Source organism: Staurois parvus, unplaced genomic scaffold, assembly GCF_062004578.1.
Source record: "Staurois parvus isolate SC_StPar_1 unplaced genomic scaffold, SC_StPar_1.0 ptg000020l, whole genome shotgun sequence".
Taxonomy (NCBI): domain Eukaryota; kingdom Metazoa; phylum Chordata; class Amphibia; order Anura; family Ranidae; genus Staurois; species Staurois parvus.
The window spans coordinates 6,053,896-6,078,732 of NW_028317816.1; the positions used below are offsets into that span (position 1 = coordinate 6,053,896).

The window sequence follows — 24,837 nt, forward strand, 5'->3', positions numbered from 1 at the left end:
TGGTGCCAAGAAAAACCAGCTTACGAGTAGCTTGAAAACTTTCCAGCTTTGTACATTGCTTCATTTTTGCTAAAAGGTTTAAGAGCCAAGGCTACAACTCAGATATCTCTTGTGAAGTCAAGAGGTAACAGTGGGCCAATCCCACCTAATCTTATTTTAAACAGGCAGAGTCTGTGCTCTAGAATCAAACAATGGACCGAAAATAAAAGAAGGTGGGAAAAACCAATTTGCTTATCTTTTGGCTTCCACTCCCGTGAAGATGAAATGCATGCGGGCAAAAAGATTTGGGGAAGGAAACTATCTGCATCTTGCTTCAGACCGTTTCTTACGCTTCTAACTTTTCATTTGTCCCTTGGAAGACAGCAGGCAGACATCCTCCTGTTTTTGGAAGAACACAGAGTCCTTGATCTAGAGCTAATCAACAGGCTGAAAATGAACAAAGATGGGGAAGAAAAATAGGAACGCTGCCATTTTTCATACATCCTCCACCCTTGACGTTTGAATTCATGATCGCCAAGAGGAGTTTGTGAATATGACTATTTGTGGAAAGACATCCTGCATGTGTCTTTTAACCAAATGAATCATTGCCCGAGGTGAAGTCAAAGGGAACAGATACTGAAGCGGTGACAAGAGTTTTGGGACCCCAACCACAGTCAAACACTTTGCATTCATGTAAAAATGCCAGCCAGGTAGGAGAAAAGTGTAGACTTGAAATTGATGGTTGAGCTACATCTCTGAATGTCCTGGCAAAAGAGTGGCTCCATCCAGGCGAATTTCTCTTGACGCGGGCACAGTTCATCATCTAGAGCCAATAAAAAAGGAACAGCAGAAAGTGAAAAAAAAAGATGGGGAATACATGACATTTTGCACCTGTTGACGCTTCCTAATTCCATGCCGTTATACTGCGTGTCTGCAGCAAAGTTGGTGAGCATTACTACTTGTGACTTGCTTTACACCCTTGATTGCATTTGTAACATTTGATTATACCCTTGGCAGAAAAGGAAGAATGAAGCTTTTGTCACAATGAATTGACAGCACGGAAGCAAGGTGCTCTATTAGGAGGTGAGAAACGGCATCCTGCTTGTGTCTTTTCCTCAAGTTTCTGCTTGTGACATGCAGCTCCCAAAATCAAAGCTCGCAAGCTTGCTGTGGATGAGGTGGCCGAGTGGTTAAGGCGATGGACTGCTAATCCATTGTGCTCTGCATGCATGGGTTCGAATCCCATCCTCATCGAGCCCTTCGTCTAAAGGTGCACTGTTTTGTGCTTGCCGTGGACACCAGGCTGGCATAACCTAGGCTAAAAGGTCCAGCAAACTCGCAGGGCTTTGAAGAGATCAGCTGGAAGCATCAAGAGCAGGGCTGCTGCCTAAACCATGCCATTGTGGCAAAAAGCTCCCGAGGCCACTCTTAAAACCTTTTCAAAGGCTTAATCTGCAGCCAAAGAAAGGCGCTGCTGAGAGTTGAACTCAGGATCTCCTGTTTACTAGACAGGCGCTTTAACCAACTAAGCCACAGCACCACACCAAGACACTGTGCTCGTGCCAAAGGCAGACTTGTGTCAGCACAGGCACAGAACAGTTGTGAGGAACTTCTTGACAAATGTTACGCACATCAAGCTTCAAAATCTCTAACGCAGCATGAAAGGCAGAGGAGGAGATAGCAAAGGAGACTATGCAACGTCCTTTTGAACTCATCACTCCTCCAAAAGTTGTTGTTTTTTTCTTTTTCTTCTTTTTTCATTGCTTATTTTTCTTAGCTGTTTGGTGCCAAGAAAAACCAGCTTACGAGTAGCTTGAAAACTTTCCAGCTTTGTACATTGCTTCATTTTTGCTAAAAGGTTTAAGAGCCAAGGCTACAACTCAGATATCTCTTGTGAAGTCAAGAGGTAACAGTGGGCCAATCCCACCTAATCTTATTTTAAACAGGCAGAGTCTGTGCTCTAGAATCAAACAATGGACCGAAAATAAAAGAAGGTGGGAAAAACCAATTTGCCCATCTTTTGGCTTCCACTCCCGTGAAGATGAAATGCATGCGGGCAAAAAGATTTGGGGAAGGAAACTATCTGCATCTTGCTTCAGACCGTTTCTTACGCTTCTAACTTTTCATTTGTCCCTTGGAAGAGAGCAGGCAGACATCCTCCTGTTTTTGGAAGAACACAGAGTCCTTGATCTAGAGCTAATCAACAGGCTGAAAATGAACAAAGATGGGGAAGAAAAATAGGAACGCTGCCATTTTTCATACATCCTCCACCCTTGACGTTTGAATTCATGATCGCCAAGAGGAGTTTGTGAATATGACTATTTGTGGAAAGACATCCTGCATGTGTCTTTTAACCAAATGAATCATTGCCCGAGGTGAAGTCAAAGGGAACAGATACTGAAGCGGTGACAAGAGTTTTGGGACCCCAACCACAGTCAAACACTTTGCATTCATGTAAAAATGCCAGCCAGGTAGGAGAAAAGTGTAGACTTGAAATTGATGGTTGAGCTACATCTCTGAATGTCCTGGCAAAAGAGTGGCTCCATCCAGGCGAATTTCTCTTGACGCGGGCACAGTTCATCATCTAGAGCCAATAAAAAAGGAACAGCAGAAAGTGAAAAAAAAAGATGGGGAATACATGACATTTTGCACCTGTTGACGCTTCCTAATTCCATGCCGTTAGACTGCGTGTCTGCAGCAAAGTTGGTGAGCATTACTACTTGTGACTTGCTTTACACCCTTGATTGCATTTGTAACATTTGATTATACCCTTGGCAGAAAAGGAAGAATGAAGCTTTTGTCACAATGAATTGACAGCACGGAAGCAAGGTGCTCTATTAGGAGGTGAGAAACGGCATCCTGCTTGTGTCTTTTCCTCAAGTTTCTGCTTGTGACATGCAGCTCCCAAAATCAAAGCTCGCAAGCTTGCTGTGGATGAGGTGGCCGAGTGGTTAAGGCGATGGACTGCTAATCCATTGTGCTCTGCATGCATGGGTTTGAATCCCATCCTCATCGAGCCCTTCGTCTAAAGGTGCACTGTTTTGTGCTTGCCGTGGACACCAGGCTGGCATAACCTAGGCTAAAAGGTCCAGCAAACTCGCAGGGCTTTGAAGAGATCAGCTGGAAGCATCAAGAGCAGGGCTGCTGCCTAAACCATGCCATTGCGGCAAAAAGCTCCCGAGGCCACTCTTAAAACCTTTTCAAAGGCTTAATCTGCAGCCAAAGAAAGGCGCTGCTGAGAGTCGAACTCGGGATCTCCTGTTTACTAGGCAGGCGCTTTAACCAACTAAGCCACAGCACCACACCCAGACACTGTGCTCGTGCCAAAGGCAGACTTGTGTCAGCACAGGCACAGAACAGTTGTGAGGAACTTCTTGACAAATGTTACGCACATCAAGCTTCAAAATCTCTAACGCAGCATGAAAGGCAGAGGAGGAGATAGCAAAGGAGACTATGCAACGTCCTTTTGAACTCATCACTCCTCCAAAAGTTGTTGTTTTTTTCTTTTTCTTCTTTTTTCATTGCTTATTTTTCTTAGCTGTTTGGTGCCAAGAAAAACCAGCTTACGAGTAGCTTGAAAACTTTCCAGCTTTGTACATTGCTTCATTTTTGCTAAAAGGTTTAAGAGCCAAGGCTACAACTCAGATATCTCTTGTGAAGTCAAGAGGTAACAGTGGGCCAATCCCACCTAATCTTATTTTAAACAGGCAGAGTCTGTACTCTAGAATCAAACAATGGACCGAAAATAAAAGAAGGTGGGAAAAACCAATTTGCCCATCTTTTGGCTTCCACTCCCGTGAAGATGAAATGCATGCGGGCAAAAAGATTTGGGGAAGGAAACTATCTGCATCTTGCTTCAGACCGTTTCTTACGCTTCTAACTTTTCATTTGTCCCTTGGAAGACAGCAGGCAGACATCCTCCTGTTTTTGGAAGAACACAGAGTCCTTGATCTAGAGCTAATCAACAGGCTGAAAATGAACAAAGATGGGGAAGAAAAATAGGAACGCTGCCATTTTTCATACATCCTCCACCCTTGACGTTTGAATTCATGATCGCCAAGAGGAGTTTGTGAATATGACTATTTGTGGAAAGACATCCTGCATGTGTCTTTTAACCAAATGAATCATTGCCCGAGGTGAAGTCAAAGGGAACAGATACTGAAGCGGTGACAAGAGTTTTGGGACCCCAACCACAGTCAAACACTTTGCATTCATGTAAAAATGCCAGCCAGGTAGGAGAAAAGTGTAGACTTGAAATTGATGGTTGAGCTACATCTCTGAATGTCCTGGCAAAAGAGTGGCTCCATCCAGGCGAATTTCTCTTGACGCGGGCACAGTTCATCATCTAGAGCCAATAAAAAAGGAACAGCAGAAAGTGAAAAAAAAGATGGGGAATACATGACATTTTGCACCTGTTGACGCTTCCTAATTCCATGCCGTTAGACTGCGTGTCTGCAGCAAAGTTGGTGAGCATTACTACTTGTGACTTGCTTTACACCCTTGATTGCATTTGTAACATTTGATTATACCCTTGGCAGAAAAGGAAGAATGAAGCTTTTGTCACAATGAATTGACAGCACGGAAGCAAGGTGCTCTATTAGGAGGTGAGAAACGGCATCCTGCTTGTGTCTTTTCCTCAAGTTTCTGCTTGTGACATGCAGCTCCCAAAATCAAAGCTCGCAAGCTTGCTGTGGATGAGGTGGCCGAGTGGTTAAGGCGATGGACTGCTAATCCATTGTGCTCTGCATGCATGGGTTCGAATCCCATCCTCATCGAGCCCTTCGTCTAAAGGTGCACTGTTTTGTGCTTGCCGTGGACACCAGGCTGGCATAACCTAGGCTAAAAGGTCCAGCAAACTCGCAGGGCTTTGAAGAGATCAGCTGGAAGAATCAAGAGCAGGGCTGCTGCCTAAACCATGCCATTGCGGCACAAAGCTCCCGAGGCCACTCTTAAAACCTTTTCAAAGGCTTAATCTGCAGCCAAAGAAAGGCGCTGCTGAGAGTCGAACTCAGGATCTCCTGTTTACTAGACAGGCGCTTTAACCAACTAAGCCACAGCACCACACCAAGACACTGTGCTCGTGCCAAAGGCAGACTTGTGTCAGCACAGGCACAGAACAGTTGTGAGGAACTTCTTGACAAATGTTACGCACATCAAGCTTCAAAATCTCTAACGCAGCATGAAAGGCAGAGGAGGAGATAGCAAAGGAGACTATGCAACGTCCTTTTGAACTCATCACTCCTCCAAAAGTTGTTGTTTTTTTCTTTTTCTTCTTTTTTCATTGCTTATTTTTCTTAGCTGTTTGGTGCCAAGAAAAACCAGCTTACGAGTAGCTTGAAAACTTTCCAGCTTTGTACATTGCTTCATTTTTGCTAAAAGGTTTAAGAGCCAAGGCTACAACTCAGATATCTCTTGTGAAGTCAAGAGGTAACAGTGGGCCAATCCCACCTAATCTTATTTTAAACAGGCAGAGTCTGTACTCTAGAATCAAACAATGGACCGAAAATAAAAGAAGGTGGGAAAAACCAATTTGCCCATCTTTTGGCTTCCACTCCCGTGAAGATGAAATGCATGCGGGCAAAAAGATTTGGGGAAGGAAACTATCTGCATCTTGCTTCAGACCGTTTCTTACGCTTCTAACTTTTCATTTGTCCCTTGGAAGACAGCAGGCAGACATCCTCCTGTTTTTGGAAGAACACAGAGTCCTTGATCTAGAGCTAATCAACAGGCTGAAAATGAACAAAGATGGGGAAGAAAAATAGGAACGCTGCCATTTTTCATACATCCTCCACCCTTGACGTTTGAATTCATGATCGCCAAGAGGAGTTTGTGAATATGACTATTTGTGGAAAGACATCCTGCATGTGTCTTTTAACCAAATGAATCATTGCCCGAGGTGAAGTCAAAGGGAACAGATACTGAAGCGGTGACAAGAGTTTTGGGACCCCAACCACAGTCAAACACTTTGCATTCATGTAAAAATGCCAGCCAGGTAGGAGAAAAGTGTAGACTTGAAATTGATGGTTGAGCTACATCTCTGAATGTCCTGGCAAAAGAGTGGCTCCATCCAGGCGAATTTCTCTTGACGCGGGCACAGTTCATCATCTAGAGCCAATAAAAAAGGAACAGCAGAAAGTGAAAAAAAAAGATGGGGAATACATGACATTTTGCACCTGTTGACGCTTCCTAATTCCATGCCGTTAGACTGCGTGTCTGCAGCAAAGTTGGTGAGCATTACTACTTGTGACTTGCTTTACACCCTTGATTGCATTTGTAACATTTGATTATACCCTTGGCAGAAAAGGAAGAATGAAGCTTTTGTCACAATGAATTGACAGCATGGAAGCAAGGTGCTCTATTAGGAGGTGAGAAACGGCATCCTGCTTGTGTCTTTTCCTCAAGTTTCTGCTTGTGACATGCAGCTCCCAAAATCAAAGCTCGCAAGCTTGCTGTGGATGAGGTGGCCGAGTGGTTAAGGCGATGGACTGCTAATCCATTGTGCTCTGCATGCATGGGTTTGAATCCCATCCTCATCGAGCCCTTCGTCTAAAGGTGCACTGTTTTGTGCTTGCCGTGGACACCAGGCTGGCATAACCTAGGCTAAAAGGTCCAGCAAACTCGCAGGGCTTTGAAGAGATCAGCTGGAAGCATCAAGAGCAGGGCTGCTGCCTAAACCATGCCATTGTGGCAAAAAGCTCCCGAGGCCACTCTTAAAACCTTTTCAAAGGCTTAATCTGCAGCCAAAGAAAGGCGCTGCTGAGAGTCGAACTCGGGATCTCCTGTTTACTAGACAGGCGCTTTAACCAACTAAGCCACAGCACCACACCCAGACACTGTGCTCGTGCCAAAGGCAGACTTGTGTCAGCACAGGCACAGAACAGTTGTGAGGAACTTCTTGACAAATGTTACGCACATCAAGCTTCAAAATCTCTAACGCAGCATGAAAGGCAGAGGAGGAGATAGCAAAGGAGACTATGCAACGTCCTTTTGAACTCATCACTCCTCCAAAAGTTGTTGTTTTTTTCTTTTTCTTCTTTTTTCATTGCTTATTTTTCTTAGCTGTTTGGTGCCAAGAAAAACCAGCTTACGAGTAGCTTGAAAACTTTCCAGCTTTGTACATTGCTTCATTTTTGCTAAAAGGTTTAAGAGCCAAGGCTACAACTCAGATATCTCTTGTGAAGTCAAGAGGTAACAGTGGGCCAATCCCACCTAATCTTATTTTAAACAGGCAGAGTCTGTGCTCTAGAATCAAACAATGAACCGAAAATAAAAGAAGGTGGGAAAAACCAATTTGCCCATCTTTTGGCTTCCACTCCCGTGAAGATGAAATGCATGCGGGCAAAAAGATTTGGGGAAGGAAACTATCTGCATCTTGCTTCAGACCGTTTCTTACGCTTCTAACTTTTCATTTGTCCCTTGGAAGACAGCAGGCAGACATCCTCCTGTTTTTGGAAGAACACAGAGTCCTTGATCTAGAGCTAATCAACAGGCTGAAAATGAACAAAGATGGGGAAGAAAAATAGGAACGCTGCCATTTTCATACATCCTCCACCCTTGACGTTTGAATTCATGATCGCCAAGAGGAGTTTGTGAATATGACTATTTGTGGAAAGACATCCTGCATGTGTCTTTTAACCAAATGAATCATTGCCCGAGGTGAAGTCAAAGGGAACAGATACTGAAGCGGTGACAAGAGTTTTGGGACCCCAACCACAGTCAAACACTTTGCATTCATGTAAAAATGCCAGCCAGGTAGGAGAAAAGTGTAGACTTGAAATTGATGGTTGAGCTACATCACTGAATGTCCTGGCAAAAGAGTGGCTCCATCCAGGCGAATTTCTCTTGACGCGGGCACAGTTCATCATCTAGAGCCAATAAAAAAGGAACAGCAGAAAGTGAAAAAAAAAGATGGGGAATACATGACATTTTGCACCTGTTGACGCTTCCTAATTCCATGCTGTTAGACTGCGTGTCTGCAGCAAAGTTGGTGAGCATTACTACTTGTGACTTGCTTTACACCCTTGATTGCATTTGTAACATTTGATTATACCCTTGGCAGAAAAGGAAGAATGAAGCTTTTGTCACAATGAATTGACAGCATGGAAGCAAGGTGCTCTATTAGGAGGTGAGAAACGGCATCCTGCTTGTGTCTTTTCCTCAAGTTTCTGCTTGTGACATGCAGCTCCCAAAATCAAAGCTCGCAAGCTTGCTGTGGATGAGGTGGCCGAGTGGTTAAGGCGATGGACTGCTAATCCATTGTGCTCTGCATGCATGGGTTCGAATCCCATCCTCATCGAGCCCTTCGTCTAAAGGTGCACTGTTTTGTGCTTGCCGTGGACACCAGGCTGGCATAACCTAGGCTAAAAGGTCCAGCAAACTCGCAGGGCTTTGAAGAGATCAGCTGGAAGCATCAAGAGCAGGGCTGCTGCCTAAACCATGCCATTGTGGCAAAAAGCTCCCGAGGCCACTCTTAAAACCTTTTCAAGGGCTTAATCTGCAGCCAAAGAAAGGCGCTGCTGAGAGTCGAACTCAGGATCTCCTGTTTACTAGACAGGCGCTTTAACCAACTAAGCCACAGCACCACACCAAGACACTGTGCTCGTGCCAAAGGCAGACTTGTGTCAGCACAGGCACAGAACAGTTGTGAGGAACTTCTTGACAAATGTTACGCACATCAAGCTTCAAAATCTCTAACGCAGCATGAAAGGCAGAGGAGGAGATAGCAAAGGAGACTATGCAACGTCCTTTTGAACTCATCACTCCTCCAAAAGTTGTTGTTTTTTTCTTTTTCTTCTTTTTTCATTGCTTATTTTTCTTAGCTGTTTGGTGCCAAGAAAAACCAGCTTACGAGTAGCTTGAAAACTTTCCAGCTTTGTACATTGCTTCATTTTTGCTAAAAGGTTTAAGAGCCAAGGCTACAACTCAGATATCTCTTGTGAAGTCAAGAGGTAACAGTGGGCCAATCCCACCTAATCTTATTTTAAACAGGCAGAGTCTGTGCTCTAGAATCAAACAATGGACCGAAAATAAAAGAAGGTGGGAAAAACCAATTTGCCCATCTTTTGGCTTCCACTCCTGTGAAGATGAAATGCATGCGGGCAAAAAGATTTGGGGAAGGAAACTATCTGCATCTTGCTTCAGACCGTTTCTTACGCTTCTAACTTTTCATTTGTCCCTTGGAAGACAGCAGGCAGACATCCTCCTGTTTTTGGAAGAACACAGAGTCCTTGATCTAGAGCTAATCAACAGGCTGAAAATGAACAAAGATGGGGAAGAAAAATAGGAACGCTGCCATTTTTCATACATCCTCCACCCTTGACGTTTGAATTCATGATCGCCAAGAGGAGTTTGTGAATATGACTATTTGTGGAAAGACATCCTGCATGTGTCTTTTAACCAAATGAATCATTGCCCGAGGTGAAGTCAAAGGGAACAGATACTGAAGCGGTGACAAGAGTTTTGGGACCCCAACCACAGTCAAACACTTTGCATTCATGTAAAAATGCCAGCCAGGTAGGAGAAAAGTGTAGACTTGAAATTGATGGTTGAGCTACATCTCTGAATGTCCTGGCAAAAGAGTGGCTCCATCCAGGCGAATTTCTCTTGACGCGGGCACAGTTCATCATCTAGAGCCAATAAAAAAGGAACAGCAGAAAGTGAAAAAAAAAGATGGGGAATACATGACATTTTGCACCTGTTGACGCTTCCTAATTCCATGCCGTTAGACTGCGTGTCTGCAGCAAAGTTGGTGAGCATTACTACTTGTGACTTGCTTTACACCCTTGATTGCATTTGTAACATTTGATTATACCCTTGGCAGAAAAGGAAGAATGAAGCTTTTGTCACAATGAATTGACAGCACGGAAGCAAGGTGCTCTATTAGGAGGTGAGAAACGGCATCCTGCTTGTGTCTTTTCCTCAAGTTTCTGCTTGTGACATGCAGCTCCCAAAATCAAAGCTCGCAAGCTTGCTGTGGATGAGGTGGCTGAGTGGTTAAGGCGATGGACTGCTAATCCATTGTGCTCTGCATGCATGGGTTTGAATCCCATCCTCATCGAGCCCTTCGTCTAAAGGTGCACTGTTTTGTGCTTGCCGTGGACACCAGGCTGGCATAACCTAGGCTAAAAGGTCCAGCAAACTCGCAGGGCTTTGAAGAGATCAGCTGGAAGCATCAAGAGCAGGGCTGCTGCCTAAACCATGCCATTGTGGCAAAAAGCTCCCGAGGCCACTCTTAAAACCTTTTCAAAGGCTTAATCTGCAGCCAAAGAAAGGCGCTGCTGAGAGTCGAACTCAGGATCTCCTATTTACTAGACAGGCGCTTTAACCAACTAAGCCACAGCACCACACCCAGACACTGTGCTCGTGCCAAAGGCAGACTTGTGTCAGCACAGGCACAGAACAGTTGTGAGGAACTTCTTGACAAATGTTACGCACATCAAGCTTCAAAATCTCTAACGCAGCATGAAAGGCAGAGGAGGAGATAGCAAAGGAGACTATGCAACGTCCTTTTGAACTCATCACTCCTCCAAAAGTTGTTGTTTTTTTCTTTTTCTTCTTTTTTCATTGCTTATTTTTCTTAGCTGTTTGGTGCCAAGAAAAACCAGCTTACGAGTAGCTTGAAAACTTTCCAGCTTTGTACATTGCTTCATTTTTGCTAAAAGGTTTAAGAGCCAAGGCTACAACTCAGATATCTCTTGTGAAGTCAAGAGGTAACAGTGGGCCAATCCCACCTAATCTTATTTTAAACAGGCAGAGTCTGTGCTCTAGAATCAAACAATGGACCGAAAATAAAAGAAGGTGGGAAAAACCAATTTGCCCATCTTTTGGCTTCCACTCCCGTGAAGATGAAATGCATGCGGGCAAAAAGATTTGGGGAAGGAAACTATCTGCATCTTGCTTCAGACCGTTTCTTACGCTTCTAACTTTTCATTTGTCCCTTGGAAGACAGCAGGCAGACATCCTCCTGTTTTTGGAAGAACACAGAGTCCTTGATCTAGAGCTAATCAACAGGCTGAAAATGAACAAAGATGGGGAAGAAAAATAGGAACGCTGCCATTTTTCATACATCCTCCACCCTTGACGTTTGAATTCATGATCGCCAAGAGGAGTTTGTGAATATGACTATTTGTGGAAAGACATCCTGCATGTGTCTTTTAACCAAATGAATCATTGCCCGAGGTGAAGTCAAAGGGAACAGATACTGAAGCGGTGACAAGAGTTTTGGGACCCCAACCACAGTCAAACACTTTGCATTCATGTAAAAATGCCAGCCAGGTAGGAGAAAAGTGTAGACTTGAAATTGATGGTTGAGCTACATCTCTGAATGTCCTGGCAAAAGAGTGGCTCCATCCAGGCGAATTTCTCTTGACGCGGGCACAGTTCATCATCTAGAGCCAATAAAAAAGGAACAGCAGAAAGTGAAAAAAAAAGATGGGGAATACATGACATTTTGCACCTGTTGACGCTTCCTAATTCCATGCCGTTAGACTGCGTGTCTGCAGCAAAGTTGGTGAGCATTACTACTTGTGACTTGCTTTACACCCTTGATTGCATTTGTAACATTTGATTATACCCTTGGCAGAAAAGGAAGAATGAAGCTTTTGTCACAATGAATTGACAGCACGGAAGCAAGGTGCTCTATTAGGAGGTGAGAAACGGCATCCTGCTTGTGTCTTTTCCTCAAGTTTCTGCTTGTGACATGCAGCTCCCAAAATCAAAGCTCGCAAGCTTGCTGTGGATGAGGTGGCCGAGTGGTTAAGGCGATGGACTGCTAATCCATTGTGCTCTGCATGCATGGGTTCGAATCCCATCCTCATCGAGCCCTTCGTCTAAAGGTGCACTGTTTTGTGCTTGCCGTGGACACCAGGCTGGCATAACCTAGGCTAAAAGGTCCAGCAAACTCGCAGGGCTTTGAAGAGATCAGCTGGAAGCATCAAGAGCAGGGCTGCTGCCTAAACCATGCCATTGCGGCAAAAAGCTCCCGAGGCCACTCTTAAAACCTTTTCAAAGGCTTAATCTGCAGCCAAAGAAAGGCGCTGCTGAGAGTCAAACTCGGGATCTCCTGTTTACTAGACAGGCGCTTTAACCAACTAAGCCACAGCACCACACCCAGACACTGTGCTCGTGCCAAAGGCAGACTTGTGTCAGCACAGGCACAGAACAGTTGTGAGGAACTTCTTGACAAATGTTACGCACATCAAGCTTCAAAATCTCTAACGCAGCATGAAAGGCAGAGGAGGAGATAGCAAAGGAGACTATGCAACGTCCTTTTGAACTCATCACTCCTCCAAAAGTTGTTGTTTTTTTCTTTTTCTTCTTTTTTCATTGCTTATTTTTCTTAGCTGTTTGGTGCCAAGAAAAACCAGCTTACGAGTAGCTTGAAAACTTTCCAGCTTTGTACATTGCTTCATTTTTGCTAAAAGGTTTAAGAGCCAAGGCTACAACTCAGATATCTCTTGTGAAGTCAAGAGGTAACAGTGGGCCAATCCCACCTAATCTTATTTTAAACAGGCAGAGTCTGTACTCTAGAATCAAACAATGGACCGAAAATAAAAGAAGGTGGGAAAAACCAATTTGCCCATCTTTTGGCTTCCACTCCCGTGAAGATGAAATGCATGCGGGCAAAAAGATTTGGGGAAGGAAACTATCTGCATCTTGCTTCAGACCGTTTCTTACGCTTCTAACTTTTCATTTGTCCCTTGGAAGACAGCAGGCAGACATCCTCCTGTTTTTGGAAGAACACAGAGTCCTTGATCTAGAGCTAATCAACAGGCTGAAAATGAACAAAGATGGGGAAGAAAAATAGGAACGCTGCCATTTTTCATACATCCTCCACCCTTGACGTTTGAATTCATGATCGCCAAGAGGAGTTTGTGAATATGACTATTTGTGGAAAGACATCCTGCATGTGTCTTTTAACCAAATGAATCATTGCCCGAGGTGAAGTCAAAGGGAACAGATACTGAAGCGGTGACAAGAGTTTTGGGACCCCAACCACAGTCAAACACTTTGCATTCATGTAAAAATGCCAGCCAGGTAGGAGAAAAGTGTAGACTTGAAATTGATGGTTGAGCTACATCTCTGAATGTCCTGGCAAAAGAGTGGCTCCATCCAGGCGAATTTCTCTTGACGCGGGCACAGTTCATCATCTAGAGCCAATAAAAAAGGAACAGCAGAAAGTGAAAAAAAAAGATGGGGAATACATGACATTTTGCACCTGTTGACGCTTCCTAATTCCATGCCGTTAGACTGCGTGTCTGCAGCAAAGTTGGTGAGCATTACTACTTGTGACTTGCTTTACACCCTTGATTGCATTTGTAACATTTGATTATACCCTTGGCAGAAAAGGAAGAATGAAGCTTTTGTCACAATGAATTGACAGCACGGAAGCAAGGTGCTCTATTAGGAGGTGAGAAACGGCATCCTGCTTGTGTCTTTTCCTCAAGTTTCTGCTTGTGACATGCAGCTCCCAAAATCAAAGCTCGCAAGCTTGCTGTGGATGAGGTGGCCGAGTGGTTAAGGCGATGGACTGCTAATCCATTGTGCTCTGCATGCATGGGTTCGAATTCCATCCTCATCGAGCCCTTCGTCTAAAGGTGCACTGTTTTGTGCTTGCCGTGGACACCAGGCTGGCATAACCTAGGCTAAAAGGTCCAGCAAACTCGCAGGGCTTTGAAGAGATCAGCTGGAAGCATCAAGAGCAGGGCTGCTGCCTAAACCATGCCATTGCGGCAAAAAGCTCCCGAGGCCACTCTTAAAACCTTTTCAAAGGCTTAATCTGCAGCCAAAGAAAGGCGCTGCTGAGAGTCGAACTCGGGATCTCCTGTTTACTAGACAGGCGCTTTAACCAACTAAGCCACAGCACCACACCCAGACACTGTGCTCGTGCCAAAGGCAGACTTGTGTCAGCACAGGCACAGAACAGTTGTGAGGAACTTCTTGACAAATGTTACGCACATCAAGCTTCAAAATCTCTAACGCAGCATGAAAGGCAGAGGAGGAGATAGCAAAGGAGACTATGCAACGTCCTTTTGAACTCATCACTCCTCCAAAAGTTGTTGTTTTTTTCTTTTTCTTCTTTTTTCATTGCTTATTTTTCTTAGCTGTTTGGTGCCAAGAAAAACCAGCTTACGAGTAGCTTGAAAACTTTCCAGCTTTGTACATTGCTTCATTTTTGCTAAAAGGTTTAAGAGCCAAGGCTACAACTCAGATATCTCTTGTGAAGTCAAGAGGTAACAGTGGGCCAATCCCACCTAATCTTATTTTAAACAGGCAGAGTCTGTGCTCTAGAATCAAACAATGGACCGAAAATAAAAGAAGGTGGGAAAAACCAATTTGCCCATCTTTTGGCTTCCACTCCCGTGAAGATGAAATGCATGCGGGCAAAAAGATTTGGGGAAGGAAACTATCTGCATCTTGCTTCAGACCGTTTCTTACGCTTCTAACTTTTCATTTGTCCCTTGGAAGAGAGCAGGCAGACATCCTCCTGTTTTTGGAAGAACACAGAGTCCTTGATCTAGAGCTAATCAACAGGCTGAAAATGAACAAAGATGGGGAAGAAAAATAGGAACGCTGCCATTTTTCATACATCCTCCACCCTTGACGTTTGAATTCATGATCGCCAAGAGGAGTTTGTGAATATGACTATTTGTGGAAAGACATCCTGCATGTGTCTTTTAACCAAATGAATCATTGCCCGAGGTGAAGTCAAAGGGAACAGATACTGAAGCGGTGACAAGAGTTTTGGGACCCCAACCACAGTCAAACACTTTGCATTCATGTAAAAATGCCAGCCAGGTAGGAGAAAAGTGTAGACTTGAAATTGATGGTTGAGCTACATCTCTGAATGTCCTGGCAAAAGAGTGGCTCCATCCAGGCGAATTTCTCTTGACGCGGGCACAGTTCATCATCTAGAGCCAATAAAAAAGGAACAGCAGAAAGTGAAAAAAAAAGATGGGGAATACATGACATTTTGCACCTGTTGACGCTTCCTAATTCCATGCCGTTAGACTGCGTGTCTGCAGCAAAGTTGGTGAGCATTACTACTTGTGACTTGCTTTACACCCTTGATTGCATTTGTAACATTTGATTATACCCTTGGCAGAAAAGGAAGAATGAAGCTTTTGTCACAATGAATTGACAGCACGGAAGCAAGGTGCTCTATTAGGAGGTGAGAAACGGCATCCTGCTTGTGTCTTTTCCTCAAGTTTCTGCTTGTGACATGCAGCTCCCAAAATCAAAGCTCGCAAGCTTGCTGTGGATGAGGTGGCCGAGTGGTTAAGGCGATGGACTGCTAATCCATTGTGCTCTGCATGCATGGGTTCGAATCCCATCCTCATCGAGCCCTTCGTCTAAAGGTGCACTGTTTTGTGCTTGCCGTGGACACCAGGCTGGCATAACCTAGGCTAAAAGGTCCAGCAAACTCGCAGGGCTTTGAAGAGATCAGCTGGAAGCATCAAGAGCAGGGCTGCTGCCTAAACCATGCCATTGCGGCAAAAAGCTCCCGAGGCCACTCTTAAAACCTTTTCAAAGGCTTAATCTGCAGCCAAAGAAAGGCGCTGCTGAGAGTCAAACTCAGGATCTCCTGTTTACTAGACAGGCGCTTTAACCAACTAAGCCACAGCACCACACCCAGACACTGTGCTCGTGCCAAAGGCAGACTTGTGTCAGCACAGGCACAGAACAGTTGTGAGGAACTTCTTGACAAATGTTACGCACATCAAGCTTCAAAATCTCTAACGCAGCATGAAAGGCAGAGGAGGAGATAGCAAAGGAGACTATGCAACGTCCTTTTGAACTCATCACTCCTCCAAAAGTTGTTGTTTTTTTCTTTTTCTTCTTTTTTCATTGCTTATTTTTCTTAGCTGTTTGGTGCCAAGAAAAACCAGCTTACGAGTAGCTTGAAAACTTTCCAGCTTTGTACATTGCTTCATTTTTGCTAAAAGGTTTAAGAGCCAAGGCTACAACTCAGATATCTCTTGTGAAGTCAAGAGGTAACAGTGGGCCAATCCCACCTAATCTTATTTTAAACAGGCAGAGTCTGTGCTCTAGAATCAAACAATGGACCGAAAATAAAAGAAGGTGGGAAAAACCAATTTGCTTATCTTTTGGCTTCCACTCCCGTGAAGATGAAATGCATGCGGGCAAAAAGATTTGGGGAAGGAAACTATCTGCATCTTGCTTCAGACCGTTTCTTACGCTTCTAACTTTTCATTTGTCCCTTGGAAGACAGCAGGCAGACATCCTCCTGTTTTTGGAAGAACACAGAGTCCTTGATCTAGAGCTAATCAACAGGCTGAAAATGAACAAAGATGGGGAAGAAAAATAGGAACGCTGCCATTTTTCATACATCCTCCACCCTTGACGTTTGAATTCATGATCGCCAAGAGGAGTTTGTGAATATGACTATTTGTGGAAAGACATCCTGCATGTGTCTTTTAACCAAATGAATCATTGCCCGAGGTGAAGTCAAAGGGAACAGATACTGAAGCGGTGACAAGAGTTTTGGGACCCCAACCACAGTCAAACACTTTGCATTCATGTAAAAATGCCAGCCAGGTAGGAGAAAAGTGTAGACTTGAAATTGATGGTTGAGCTACATCTCTGAATGTCCTGGCAAAAGAGTGGCTCCATCCAGGCGAATTTCTCTTGACGCGGGCACAGTTCATCATCTAGAGCCAATAAAAAAGGAACAGCAGAAAGTGAAAAAAAAAGATGGGGAATACATGACATTTTGCACCTGTTGACGCTTCCTAATTCCATGCCGTTATACTGCGTGTCTGCAGCAAAGTTGGTGAGCATTACTACTTGTGACTTGCTTTACACCCTTGATTGCATTTGTAACATTTGATTATACCCTTGGCAGAAAAGGAAGAATGAAGCTTTTGTCACAATGAATTGACAGCACGGAAGCAAGGTGCTCTATTAGGAGGTGAGAAACGGCATCCTGCTTGTGTCTTTTCCTCAAGTTTCTGCTTGTGACATGCAGCTCCCAAAATCAAAGCTCGCAAGCTTGCTGTGGATGAGGTGGCCGAGTGGTTAAGGCGATGGACTGCTAATCCATTGTGCTCTGCATGCATGGGTTCGAATCCCATCCTCATCGAGCCCTTCGTCTAAAGGTGCACTGTTTTGTGCTTGCCGTGGACACCAGGCTGGCATAACCTAGGCTAAAAGGTCCAGCAAACTCGCAGGGCTTTGAAGAGATCAGCTGGAAGCATCAAGAGCAGGGCTGCTGCCTAAACCATGCCATTGTGGCAAAAAGCTCCCGAGGCCACTCTTAAAACCTTTTCAAAGGCTTAATCTGCAGCCAAAGAAAGGCGCTGCTGAGAGTTGAACTCAGGATCTCCTGTTTACTAGACAGGCGCTTTAACCAACTAAGCCACAGCACCACACCAAGACACTGTGCTCGTGCCAAAGGCAGACTTGTGTCAGCACAGGCACAGAACAGTTGTGAGGAACTTCTTGACAAATGTTACGCACATCAAGCTTCAAAATCTCTAACGCAGCATGAAAGGCAGAGGAGGAGATAGCAAAGGAGACTATGCAACGTCCTTTTGAACTCATCACTCCTCCAAAAGTTGTTGTTTTTTTCTTTTTCTTCTTTTTTCATTGCTTATTTTTCTTAGCTGTTTGGTGCCAAGAAAAACCAGCTTACGAGTAGCTTGAAAACTTTCCAGCTTTGTACATTGCTTCATTTTTGCTAAAAGGTTTAAGAGCCAAGGCTACAACTCAGATATCTCTTGTGAAGTCAAGAGGTAACAGTGGGCCAATCCCACCTAATCTTATTTTAAACAGGCAGAGTCTGTACTCTAGAATCAAACAATGGACCGAAAATAAAAGAAGGTGGGAAAAACCAATTTGCCCATCTTTTGGCTTCCACTCCCGTGAAGATGAAATGCATGCGGGCAAAAAGATTTGGGGAAGGAAACTATCTGCATCTTGCTTCAGACCGTTTCTTACGCTTCTAACTTTTCATTTGTCCCTTGGAAGACAGCAGGCAGACATCCTCCTGTTTTTGGAAGAACACAGAGTCCTTGATCTAGAGCTAATCAACAGGCTGAAAATGAACAAAGATGGGGAAGAAAAATAGGAACGCTGCCATTTTTCATACATCCTCCACCCTTGACGTTTGAATTCATGATCGCCAAGAGGAGTTTGTGAATATGACTATTTGTGGAAAGACATCCTGCATGTGTCTTTTAACCAAATGAATCATTGCCCGAGGTGAAGTCAAAGGGAACAGATACTGAAGCGGTGACAAGAGTTTTGGGACCCCAACCACAGTCAAACACTTTGCATTCATGTAAAAATGCCAGCCAGGTAGGAGAAAAGTGTAGACTTGAAATTGATGGTTGAGCTACATCTCTGAATGTCCTGGCAAAAGAGTGGCTCCATCCAGGCGAATTTCTCTTGACGCGGGCACAGTTCATCATCTAGAGCCAATAAAAAAGGAACAGCAGAAAGTGAAAAAAAAAGATGGGGAATACATGACATTTTGCACCTGTTGACGCTTCCTAATTCCATGCCGTTAGACTGCGTGTCTGCAGCAAAGTTGGTGAGCATTACTACTTGTGACTTGCTTTACACCCTTGATTGCATTTGTAACATTTGATTATACCCTTGGCAGAAAAGGAAGAATGAAGCTTTTGTCACAATGAATTGACAGCACGGAAGCAAGGTGCTCTATTAGGAGGTGAGAAACGGCATCCTGCTTGTGTCTTTTCCTCAAGTTTCTGCTTGTGACATGCAGCTCCCAAAATCAAAGCTTGCAAGCTTGCTGTGGATGAGGTGGCCGAGTGGTTAAGGCAATGGACTGCTAATCCATTGTGCTCTGCATGCATGGGTTCGAATCCCATCCTCATCGAGCCCTTCGTCTAAAGGTGCACTGTTTTGTGCTTGCCGTGGACACCAGGCTGGCATAACCTAGGCTAAAAGGTCCAGCAAACTCGCAGGGCTTTGAAGAGATCAGCTGGAAGCATCAAGAGCAGGGCTGCTGCCTAAACCATGCCATTGCGGCACAAAGCTCCCGAGGCCACTCTTAAAACCTTTTCAAGGGCTTAATCTGCAGCCAAAGAAAGGCGCTGCTGAGAGTCGAACTCAGGATCTCCTGTTTACTAGACAGGCGCTTTAACCAACTAAGCCACAGCACCACACCCGGACACTGTGCTCGTGCCAAAGGCAGACTTGTGTCAGCACAGGCACAGAACAGTTGTGAGGAACTTCTTGACAAATGTTACGCACATCAAGCTTCAAAATCTCTAACGCAGCATGAAAGGCAGAGGAGGAGATAGCAAAGGAGACTATGCAACGTCCTTTTGAACTCATCACTCCTCCAAAAGTTGTTGTTTTTTTCTTTTTCTTCTTTTTTCATTGCTTATTTTTCTTAGCTGTTTGGTGCCAAGAAAAACCAGCTTACGAGTAGCTTGAAAACTTTCCAGCTTTGTACATTGCTTCATTTTTGCTAAAAGGTTTAAGAGCCAAGGCTACAACTCAGATATCTCTTGTGAAGTCAAGAGGTAACAGTGGGCCAATCCCACCTAATCTTATTTTAAACAGGCAGAGTCTGTGCTCTAGAATCAAACAATGGACCGAAAATAAAAGAAGGTGGGAAAAACCAATTTGCCCATCTTTTGGCTTCCACTCCCGTGAAGATGAAATGCATGCGGGCAAAAAGATTTGGGGAAGGAAACTATCTGCATCTTGCTTCAGACCGTTTCTTACGCTTCTAACTTTTCATTTGTCCCTTGGAAGAGAGCAGGCAGACATCCTCCTGTTTTTGGAAGAACACAGAGTCCTTGATCTAGAGCTAATCAACAGGCTGAAAATGAACAAAGATGGGGAAGAAAAATAGGAACGCTGCCATTTTTCATACATCCTCCACCCTTGACGTTTGAATTCATGATCGCCAAGAGGAGTTTGTGAATATGACTATTTGTGGAAAGACATCCTGCATGTGTCTTTTAACCAAATGAATCATTGCCCGAGGTGAAGTCAAAGGGAACAGATACTGAAGCGGTGACAAGAGTTTTGGGACCCCAACCACAGTCAAACACTTTGCATTCATGTAAAAATGCCAGCCAGGTAGGAGAAAAGTGTAGACTTGAAATTGATGGTTGAGCTACATCTCTGAATGTCCTGGCAAAAGAGTGGCTCCATCCAGGCGAATTTCTCTTGACGCGGGCACAGTTCATCATCTAGAGCCAATAAAAAAGGAACAGCAGAAAGTGAAAAAAAAAGATGGGGAATACATGACATTTTGCACCTGTTGACGCTTCCTAATTCCATGCCGTTAGACTGCGTGTCTGCAGCAAAGTTGGTGAGCATTACTACTTGTGACTTGCTTTACACCCTTGATTGCATTTGTAACATTTGATTATACCCTTGGCAGAAAAGGAAGAATGAAGCTTTTGTCACAATGAATTGACAGCACGGAAGCAAGGTGCTCTATTAGGAGGTGAGAAACGGCATCCTGCTTGTGTCTTTTCCTCAAGTTTCTGCTTGTGACATGCAGCTCCCAAAATCAAAGCTCGCAAGCTTGCTGTGCATGAGGTGGCCAAGTGGTTAAGGCGATGGACTGCTAATCCATTGTGCTCTGCATGCATGGGTTCGAATCCCATCCTCATCGAGCCCTTCGTCTAAAGGTGCACTGTTTTGTGCTTGCCGTGGACACCAGGCTGGCATAACCTAGGCTAAAAGGTCCAGCAAACTCGCAGGGCTTTGAAGAGATCAGCTGGAAGCATCAAGAGCAGGGCTGCTGCCTAAACCATGCCATTGCGGCACAAAGCTCCCGAGGCCACTCTTAAAACCTTTTCAAGGGCTTAATCTGCAGCCAAAGAAAGGCGCTGCTGAGAGTCGAACTCAGGATCTCCTGTTTACTAGACAGGCGCTTTAACCAACTAAGCCACAGCACCACACCCGGACACTGTGCTCGTGCCAAAGGCAGACTTGTGTCAGCACAGGCACAGAACAGTTGTGAGGAACTTCTTGACAAATGTTACGCACATCAAGCTTCAAAATCTCTAACGCAGCATGAAAGGCAGAGGAGGAGATAGCAAAGGAGACTATGCAACGTCCTTTTGAACTCATCACTCCTCCAAAAGTTGTTGTTTTTTTCTTTTTCTTCTTTTTTCATTGCTTATTTTTCTTAGCTGTTTGGTGCCAAGAAAAACCAGCTTACGAGTAGCTTGAAAACTTTCCAGCTTTGTACATTGCTTCATTTTTGCTAAAAGGTTTAAGAGCCAAGGCTACAACTCAGATATCTCTTGTGAAGTCAAGAGGTAACAGTGGGCCAATCCCACCTAATCTTATTTTAAACAGGCAGAGTCTGTGCTCTAGAATCAAACAATGGACCGAAAATAAAAGAAGGTGGGAAAAACCAATTTGCCCATCTTTTGGCTTCCACTCCCGTGAAGATGAAATGCATGCGGGCAAAAAGATTTGGGGAAGGAAACTATCTGCATCTTGCTTCAGACCGTTTCTTACGCTTCTAACTTTTCATTTGTCCCTTGGAAGACAGCAGGCAGACATCCTCCTGTTTTTGGAAGAACACAGAGTCCTTGATCTAGAGCTAATCAACAGGCTGAAAATGAACAAAGATGGGGAAGAAAAATAGGAACGCTGCCATTTTTCATACATCCTCCACCCTTGACGTTTGAATTCATGATCGCCAAGAGGAGTTTGTGAATATGACTATTTGTGGAAAGACATCCTGCATGTGTCTTTTAACCAAATGAATCATTGCCCGAGGTGAAGTCAAAGGGAACAGATACTGAAGCGGTGACAAGAGTTTTGGGACCCCAACCACAGTCAAACACTTTGCATTCATGTAAAAATGCCAGCCAGGTAGGAGAAAAGTGTAGACTTGAAATTGATGGTTGAGCTACATCTCTGAATGTCCTGGCAAAAGAGTGGCTCCATCCAGGCGAATTTCTCTTGACGCGGGCACAGTTCATCATCTAGAGCCAATAAAAAAGGAACAGCAGAAAGTGAAAAAAAAAGATGGGGAATACATGACATTTTGCACCTGTTGACGCTTCCTAATTCCATGCCGTTAGACTGCGTGTCTGCAGCAAAGTTGGTGAGCATTACTACTTGTGACTTGCTTTACACCCTTGATTGCATTTGTAACATTTGATTATACCCTTGGCAGAAAAGGAAGAATGAAGCTTTTGTCACAATGAATTGACAGCACGGAAGCAAGGTGCTCTATTAGGAGGTGAGAAACGGCATCCTGCTTGTGTCTTTTCCTCAAGTTTCTGCTTGTGACATGCAGCTCCCAAAATCAAAGCTCGCAAGCTTGCTGTGGATGAGGTGGCCGAGTGGTTAAGGCGATGGACTGCTAATCCATTGTGCTCTGCATGCATGGGTTCGAATCCCATCCTCATCGAGCCCTTCGTCTAAAGGTGCACTGTTTTGTGCTTGCCGTGGACACCAGGCTGGCATAACCTAGGCTAAAAGGTCCAGCAAACTCGCAGGGCTTTGAAGAGATCAGCTGGAAGCATCAAGAGCAGGGCTGCTGCCTAAACCATGCCATTGCGGCACAAAGCTCCCGAGGCCACTCTTAAAACCTTTTCAAGGGCTTAATCTGCAGCCAAAGAAAGGCGCTGCTGAGAGTCGAACTCAGGATCATCCTGTTTACTAGACAGGCGCTTTAACCAACTAAGCCACAGCACCACACCCGGACACTGTGCTCGTGCCAAAGGCAGACTTGTGTCAGCACAGGCACAGAACAGTTGTGAGGAACTTCTTGACAAATGTTACGCACATCAAGCTTCAAAATCTCTAACGCAGCATGAAAGGCAGAGGAGGAGATAGCAAAGGAGACTATGCAATGTCCTTTTGAACTCATCACTCCTCCAAAAGTTGTTGTTTTTTTCTTTTTCTTCTTTTTTCATTGCTTATTTTTCTTAGCTGTTTGGTGCCAAGAAAAACCAGCTTACGAGTAGCTTGAAAACTTTCCAGCTTTGTACATTGCTTCATTTTTGCTAAAAGGTTTAAGAGCCAAGGCTACAACTCAGATATCTCTTGTGAAGTCAAGAGGTAACAGTGGGCCAATCCCACCTAATCTTATTTTAAACAGGCAGAGTCTGTGCTCTAGAATCAAACAATGGACCGAAAATAAAAGAAGGTGGGAAAAACCAATTTGCCCATCTTTTGGCTTCCACTCCTGTGAAGATGAAATGCATGCGGGCAAAAAGATTTGGGGAAGGAAACTATCTGCATCTTGCTTCAGACCGTTTCTTACGCTTCTAACTTTTCATTTGTCCCTTGGAAGACAGCAGGCAGACATCCTCCTGTTTTTGGAAGAACACAGAGTCCTTGATCTAGAGCTAATCAAAAGGCTGAAAATGAACAAAGATGGGGAAGAAAAATAGGAACGCTGCCATTTTTCATACATCCTCCACCCTTGACGTTTGAATTCATGATCGCCCAGAGGAGTTTGTGAATATGACTAATTGTGGAAAGACATCCTGCATGTGTCTTTTAACCAAATGAATCATTGCCCGAGGTGAAGTCAAAGGGAACAGATACTGAAGTGGTGACAAGAGTTTTGGGACCCCAACCACAGTCAAACACTTTGCATTCATGTAAAAATGCCAGCCAGGTAGGAGAAAAGTGTAGACTTGAAATTGATGGTTGAGCTACATCTCTGAATGTCCTGGCAAAAGAGTGGCTCCATACAGGCGAATTTCTCTTGACGCGGGCACAGTTCATCATCTAGAGCCAATAAAAAAGGAACAGCAGAAAGTGAAAAAAAAAGATGGGGAATACATGACATTTTGCACCTGTTGACGCTTCCTAATTCCATGCCGTTAGACTGCGTGTCTGCAGCAAAGTTGGTGAGCATTACTACTTGTGACTTGCTTTACACCCTTGATTGCATTTGTAACATTTGATTATACCCTTGGCAGAAAAGGAAGAATGAAGCTTTTGTCACAATGAATTGACAGCACGGAAGCAAGGTGCTCTATTAGGAGGTGAGAAACGGCATCCTGCTTGTGTCTTTTCCTCAAGTTTCTGCTTGTGACATGCAGCTCCCAAAATCAAAGCTCGCAAGCTTGCTGTGGATGAGGTGGCCGAGAGGTTAAGGCGATGGACTGCTAATCCATTGTGCTCTGCATGCATGGGTTCGAATCCCATCCTCATCGAGCCCTTCGTCTAAAGGTGCACTGTTTTGTGCTTGCCGTGGACACCAGGCTGGCATAACCTAGGCTAAAAGGTCCAGCAAACTCGCAGGGCTTTGAAGAGATCAGCTGGAAGCATCAAGAGCAGGGCTGCTGCCTAAACCATGCCATTGCGACACAAAGCTCCCGAGGCCACTCTTAAAACCTTTTCAAGGGCTTAATCTGCAGCCAAAGAAAGGCGCTGCTGAGAGTCGAACTCAGGATCTCCCGTTTACTAGACAGGCGCTTTAACCAACTAAGCCACAGCACCACACCCGGACACTGTGCTCGTGCCAAAGGCAGACTTGTGTCAGCACAGGCACAGAACAGTTGTGAGGAACTTCTTGACAAATGTTACGCACATCAAGCTTCAAAATCTCTAACGCAGCATGAAAGGCAGAGGAGGAGATAGCAAAGGAGACTATGCAACGTCCTTTTGAACTCATCACTCCTCCAAAAGTTGTTGTTTTTTTCTTTTTCTTCTTTTTTCATTGCTTATTTTTCTTAGCTGTTTGGTGCCAAGAAAAACCAGCTTACGAGTAGCTTGAAAACTTTCCAGCTTTGTACATTGCTTCATTTTTGCTAAAAGGTTTAAGAGCCAAGGCTACAACTCAGATATCTCTTGTGAAGTCAAGAGGTAACAGTGGGCCAATCCTACCTAATCTTATTTTAAACAGGCAGAGTCTGTGCTCTAGAA

The 24,837-nt window shown here is 44.4% G+C and overlaps 15 non-coding genes across 15 annotated transcripts; 7 read left to right on the plus strand and 8 right to left on the minus strand.

Moving 5' to 3' along the window:
- The first annotated feature begins 1,151 nt into the window (after window positions 1–1,151).
- On the plus strand, window positions 1,152–1,233 carry TRNAS-GCU (transfer RNA serine (anticodon GCU)). The gene has a single exon. It is a non-coding gene; the product is annotated as a tRNA-Ser (tRNA).
- Window positions 1,234–1,445: 212 nt separating this feature from the next.
- TRNAT-AGU (transfer RNA threonine (anticodon AGU)) lies at window positions 1,446–1,519 on the minus strand. Its single transcript has one exon. It is a non-coding gene; the product is annotated as a tRNA-Thr (tRNA).
- Window positions 1,520–4,672: 3,153 nt separating this feature from the next.
- On the plus strand, window positions 4,673–4,754 carry TRNAS-GCU (transfer RNA serine (anticodon GCU)). Its single transcript has one exon. It is a non-coding gene; the product is annotated as a tRNA-Ser (tRNA).
- Window positions 4,755–4,966: 212 nt separating this feature from the next.
- Window positions 4,967–5,040, minus strand: TRNAT-AGU (transfer RNA threonine (anticodon AGU)). Its single transcript has one exon. It is a non-coding gene; the product is annotated as a tRNA-Thr (tRNA).
- Window positions 5,041–8,193: 3,153 nt separating this feature from the next.
- On the plus strand, window positions 8,194–8,275 carry TRNAS-GCU (transfer RNA serine (anticodon GCU)). Its single transcript has one exon. It is a non-coding gene; the product is annotated as a tRNA-Ser (tRNA).
- Window positions 8,276–8,487: 212 nt separating this feature from the next.
- Window positions 8,488–8,561, minus strand: TRNAT-AGU (transfer RNA threonine (anticodon AGU)). Its single transcript has one exon. It is a non-coding gene; the product is annotated as a tRNA-Thr (tRNA).
- Window positions 8,562–10,248: 1,687 nt separating this feature from the next.
- On the minus strand, window positions 10,249–10,322 carry TRNAT-AGU (transfer RNA threonine (anticodon AGU)). Its single transcript has one exon. It is a non-coding gene; the product is annotated as a tRNA-Thr (tRNA).
- Window positions 10,323–11,715: 1,393 nt separating this feature from the next.
- On the plus strand, window positions 11,716–11,797 carry TRNAS-GCU (transfer RNA serine (anticodon GCU)). The gene has a single exon. It is a non-coding gene; the product is annotated as a tRNA-Ser (tRNA).
- A 3,440-nt stretch (window positions 11,798–15,237) lies between these two features.
- TRNAS-GCU (transfer RNA serine (anticodon GCU)) lies at window positions 15,238–15,319 on the plus strand. The gene has a single exon. It is a non-coding gene; the product is annotated as a tRNA-Ser (tRNA).
- A 1,679-nt stretch (window positions 15,320–16,998) lies between these two features.
- On the plus strand, window positions 16,999–17,080 carry TRNAS-GCU (transfer RNA serine (anticodon GCU)). The gene has a single exon. It is a non-coding gene; the product is annotated as a tRNA-Ser (tRNA).
- Window positions 17,081–17,292: 212 nt separating this feature from the next.
- Window positions 17,293–17,366, minus strand: TRNAT-AGU (transfer RNA threonine (anticodon AGU)). Its single transcript has one exon. It is a non-coding gene; the product is annotated as a tRNA-Thr (tRNA).
- Window positions 17,367–19,053: 1,687 nt separating this feature from the next.
- Window positions 19,054–19,127, minus strand: TRNAT-AGU (transfer RNA threonine (anticodon AGU)). Its single transcript has one exon. It is a non-coding gene; the product is annotated as a tRNA-Thr (tRNA).
- Window positions 19,128–20,814: 1,687 nt separating this feature from the next.
- TRNAT-AGU (transfer RNA threonine (anticodon AGU)) lies at window positions 20,815–20,888 on the minus strand. The gene has a single exon. It is a non-coding gene; the product is annotated as a tRNA-Thr (tRNA).
- Window positions 20,889–22,281: 1,393 nt separating this feature from the next.
- Window positions 22,282–22,363, plus strand: TRNAS-GCU (transfer RNA serine (anticodon GCU)). The gene has a single exon. It is a non-coding gene; the product is annotated as a tRNA-Ser (tRNA).
- Window positions 22,364–24,337: 1,974 nt separating this feature from the next.
- On the minus strand, window positions 24,338–24,411 carry TRNAT-AGU (transfer RNA threonine (anticodon AGU)). Its single transcript has one exon. It is a non-coding gene; the product is annotated as a tRNA-Thr (tRNA).
- Window positions 24,412–24,837: the final 426 nt, after the last annotated feature.